The sequence below is a fragment of the Musca domestica genome, unplaced genomic scaffold (genome assembly GCF_030504385.1).
Source record: "Musca domestica strain aabys unplaced genomic scaffold, Musca_domestica.polishedcontigs.V.1.1 9, whole genome shotgun sequence".
Lineage (NCBI taxonomy): Eukaryota > Metazoa > Arthropoda > Insecta > Diptera > Muscidae > Musca > Musca domestica.
In genome coordinates this window covers 2,424,197-2,429,720 of record NW_026712435.1, presented here as the reverse complement: position 1 = coordinate 2,429,720, position 5,524 = coordinate 2,424,197, and the positions used below count along the sequence as shown (strand labels likewise).

General features: G+C 34.7%; 1 long non-coding RNA gene across 1 annotated transcript; it reads left to right on the top strand.

The window, feature by feature from the left end:
* Positions 1-760: 760 nt before the first annotated feature.
* Positions 761-3,166, top strand: LOC131806863 (uncharacterized). Its single transcript, XR_009344203.1, has 2 exons — positions 761-2,670; positions 2,739-3,166. It is a non-coding gene; the product is annotated as an uncharacterized LOC131806863 (long non-coding RNA).
* Positions 3,167-5,524: the final 2,358 nt, after the last annotated feature.

The window sequence follows — 5,524 nt, the reverse complement described above, 5'->3', positions numbered from 1 at the left end:
GGGGTAAAGTGCTCAAAAAGAACCCATTGTGTGAAATTTCAGACAATTCAATTGAAAAATGTGGCTGAAATCATCAAAATACCGAATATCAGAGGGTACCGTTATATGGGGGATATACGATATCGTGGACCTATACAGACAACTCTCTTTCAGGGAGTAAAGTACTCACAAAGAACTCCTTTTGTGGATTATCAGACAATTCCGTTGAAAAATGTGGCTAACATAATCAAAGTACCGAATATCGGGGGGTACAGTTATATACGATATCGTGGACCTATATAGACAATTCTTTTTGAGGGGGTAAAATGCCCACAAGGGACTCCTTTTGTGGAATTTCAGACAATCCCATTGAAAAATGTTGATAAAATCATCAAAATACCAAATATCGGGGGTACCGTTATATAGGGGCTTTACGATATCGTGGACCTATATAGATAATTCTCTACCGAGGTATAAAGTACCCACAAGGAATTACTTGTGTGGATTTTCAGACAATTCCATTGCAAAATGTGGCTAACATAATCAAAATACCGAATATCGGGGGTACCGTTATATGGGGGCTATACGATATCGTGGGCCGATATACCCCATCTTCGAACTTGACCTGCCTGCAGACAAAAGAGAGATCTTTGCAATATTATTACTATCTTAGTTCGTTTAGACTGTAGCGTGATTATAACAGACGGACAGACGGACGGACAGGGCTAAATCGTCTTAGAATTTTACGCTGATCAAGAATATATATACTTTGTTGGGTCTAAAATGATTATTTCGATGAGTTACAAACGGAATGACGAACTTAATGTACCCTCCATACTTTTCTTGGTGGAGGGTATAATACGTTAAAAAGCAGTAAGTACGGCCCGGCCGATCTTTGAATACCCTCCACCATTTGGAACGAATTTGTAAATTTTCAAAAAAGGATAATTTGTTAAAAATTCTGTTAAAATCTTAAAAATACAGAATATAGCCGTTATATTGGGGTCTATAAGAATATAGCCGTTATTCTGGGGTCTACATAGGTATTGTTTGTCATAAGCCATTGCCATATTCAAATTTGCAACTTGAAATAAACGGTGAATAATGTAGCTAAAATCATCAAAATACCGTATATGGGGAGGTACCGTTATATGGGGGCTATACGAAGACCTGGACCTGCACAGACAATTTTCTCTCTTTTGCTGTAGTATCCATTTTGAACTTCAAATACCAAACTTGAAACAATTCCGGAGAATAATGTCGCTAAAATCATAACAAGTAAAAACCAGTAAAGAAAGTCTTAAAGTCGGGCGGGGCCGACATTATGATACCCTACACCACTTTGCTAATTTAGTAGAGCTCCGCATAACAATTAAAAATTTTTATGGGAGCATTCAATCATACACCCTGTGATTATAATTATAATTTAAAGTTCAAAAGACTAAATATATCGAAGTATTTGAATCTTTTAAATTCGGACTTATGTTGCCCATTTGGTGCACAAATAATTTAAAATCGGATAAAAATATATATAGGAGCTATATCCAAATCTGAACCGATCTCGATAAAACATGGCAAAGATATTTCAGAGCTGTATTTAATATATTTCCCTGAATATCGTTGTTACGGAGTGCATATTACGGTTGTGGGTAACAAATATAACAAATCGGATGAACAATATATATGGAAGCTATAGCTATATCTGAACCGATCTTCACCAAATTTGACATACTAGCTTCTAGACTCAATTCAGTCGTAAATGCCAAATTCTAAAATCTAAATTTTAACCGATTATCTCCAATTTCAAAATGGTCCGTCCTTGGGCAAAGCAAATGATTTGTGCAAAATTTCATGTGGATCGGATAATAAATGCGAATTGGATCGGGTAATAAATGCGAACTGTACTTTGTTCACAAAAATACATGGACAGACGGACGGAACATAAATCGACTCAGAATGTGATTCTATGCAGATCATCAAAAGGAACTATGGGTCTATCTCGTTTCCTTTTGCCTGTTACAAACAAATACACAAAGACATAATACCCTGACCACAGAAGAATAGCAACCCACACATAGAACATGTTCATGCTGGTACAAGTGACTTGAAAATGAAATTCAAATTTGGAGAAAAATAATTAATCGGCTATGCGTATTGGGGAGGAAATTCCATTGACAGAAAATCGTGTACAGAATTTTATTATGGAGGTGGTTTGATTTCATGGGAATCCAATAAGTAGTGGCACTAAGCAGCACAGAAGCGGAATACATATCAATATCAAATGCTGCTCGAGAAGTTATATATTTAAGAACATTGTTAAAGGAACTTGAAGGTGCAGAAGACACAGCTGTGGTAATCCATGTTTATAATCAAGGTGCTTGGAAATTGGCACACTACCCTGTATATAACATCATTATAAAGTATCACCACATTAGTGGTACAATCAATAGAGGCCAAATTGAGCTGATGAATATCAATGAAATGATCGCAGATATTTGCACAAAGAAATAAGACATAATCATTAGTTGATCTACCGACTGAAAAGAAAACTATTGGATGCAAATATGTGTATTCAGTAATACGGAGTGAATTATAAGGAAAATTTTTTCTCCAGTTATAAGACATTCAAATATAAGACTGTTCCTAAGTATCGCAGTACAGAACAAATTGCATTTGCATCAGCTCGACGTGGTAAGCGCATATTTGAAGGATATGATGATATTCTCATTGGGTGTGCAAACAAATCGATCATTTAACAGGCAAAACGAGTAAATTCTAAAAAAATTGACATAACTGAAAATGGGCCTGTTGAACATTTTCTTGGAATGAAAATACATGGAGAAGGAGAAAATGGAAATATAGATGTGAGTAATATACAATACATTAAGTATTTGCTGAAGAAATATAATATGGAGAAATACAAGGCAACGTCCGTTCCGCTTGGTCCAGGATATCAAGTGGCATGTACGAAAGAATATTCAAGAACAGACATACTAATGTATCAATCACTAATAGGAAAGCTTATGTATTTAGCCATTAGAACTCGCTAAGACATTCTACATGATGTTGCAAAGCTTTCACAGAAGAAAAGCAACCCACACATAGAACATGTTCATGCTGATACAAGTGACTTGAAAATGAATTTCAAATTTATTAAATTTAAAAAATAAAAACAGAAAATTGTGTACAGGATTTTTATTTTATTATGGAGGTAGTTTGATTAGATGGGAGTCCAAGAAGTATAGTGGCACTAAGCAGCACTGAAGCGGAATACATATCAATATCAAATGCTGCTCGTGAAGTTATATATTTAAAAACATTGTTAAAGAAACTTGAAGGTGCAGAAGACACAGCTGTGGTAATCCATGTTTATAATAAGGTGCATGGAAATTGGCACACTACCCTGTATTCCGCAACCGCAGTAAACTCATGAATATAAAGTATCACCGCATTAGTGATACAATCAATAGAGGACAAATTGAGCTGATGAATACTGATAAAATGATCGCAGATATGTGCACAAAGAATTTGCAGAAAATTAAACATAGGGATTGGATATCGCTCTCATACATATTTCAGCTGATTTCACGTATTTTATGCACTAAACAAGGTATATATGTCAGATTCCAATGAAATTCATTTAAATTGGTTTAGATATATTCTCGGTCGATTTCACATATTTGATGCTCCAAACACGATATATGTGTCTGATTCCAATGAAATTTGGAATGAATGATTAATAAATGTGTCAAGTAATATAGGATTCCGTTGAATTTTTGATATAGCTCCCATATATATTTCAGTTGACTTCATATAATTTATGCACCAAACACGATATGTATATACGATTCCAATGAAATTAATAATGTGTGGTGGAATTTGTTACAAAAATAATTTTCCAAATTATATAGAATTTAGTTGATGTTGATTATAATGTTGATTAGGAACCTCCAATTTAAATTTCAAGCAATTCTGTAAACAATTTGCGTTTAGTCATCAAAATGTCGAATATCGGGAGGTACGATTATATGGGGCTATACGAAAACGTTTAAGAGTGTATAACCTTTATGTAGGCGCAATACAAAAATGGGAAAATATAAAGGAAATTTTCTTCTACAAGGAATGGTGTCTACTGCGATCCTTACATACTAAATTTGAAACAATTCTCTTGAATATTTTGGATAGAATCGTCAAACAAAAAATGAATAAATAAAAAAATATAAGTTAAAAGCAGTAAGTTCGGCCCGGCCGAACTTTGAATACCCTCCACCAATTGGAACGAATTTGTAAATTTTCAAAAAATATAATCTGTTCAAAATTCTGTTAAAATCTTAAAAATACAGAATATAGCCGTTATATTGGGGTTTACAAGAATATAGCCGTTATTCTGGGGTCTACATAGGCATGGTTTGTCATAAGCCATTGCCATATTCAAATCTGCAACTTGATATAAACGGTAAATAATGTAGCTAAAATCATCAAAATACCGTATATGGGGAGGTACCGTTGTATCGGAGCTATACGAAGACCTGGACCTGCAAAGACAATAATCTGTCATAGGCTGTAGCATCTATTACGATCTTCAAATACGACATCTCAAACTATTTCGGTGAGTGTTGTACCTAAAATCGTAAAAATACCGAATATAGGGAGGCACTGACATATGGGGCCTATACGAAGACATGGACCTGCGTAGAGAATTTTCTGTCCCAGACTGTAGTTCCACTGACGAACTCTAAATACTTAATTTGAAACTACTCCGGTGAATAATAACGCTTAAATCATAGTAGTATCCATTAAGAATTTTAAATACCAAACTTGAAACAATTCCGGTGAATTATGTCGCTGAAATCATCAAAATACCAAATATCGAGAGGTACCGTAATGGGGGCTATACGAAGACCTGGACCTGCACAGACAATTTTCTCTCTTTTGCTGTAGTATCCATTTTGAACTTCAAATACGAAACTTGAAACAATTCCGGAGAATAATGTCGTAAAAATCATAACAAGTAAAAAAAATTAAGTTCGGCCCGGCCGAACTTTTAATATCCCCACCTTAGGGTAGTGGAAACGCTAGAAACAATTATGACCCACAAATACCAATTTTTAGACAAATCCGCGATAAAATGTGACAAAAACCATCAAAATACCGAATATCGGAAGATGCCGTTATATGGAGGCTATACCAAAGCGTGGACCTATACATACAATATTTCGGCGCACGAACTAGGACCCACTATGACCTACAAATAGTAAATTTCAGACAAATCCGTGAAACCAGTAAAGAAAGTCTTAATGTTGGGCGGGGCAGACTTTATGATACCCAAACCACTTTGCTAATTTAGTAGAGCTCCACATAACAATTAAAAGTTTTTATGGGAGAATTCAATCATACACGCTATGATTATAATTATAATTTAAAGTTCAAAAGACTAAATATGCCGAAGCATTTGTATCTTTTAAATTCGGACTTGTATTATTTGATATATATGGGAGCTATATCCAAATCTGAACCGATCTTGATAAAATTTGACAAATATATT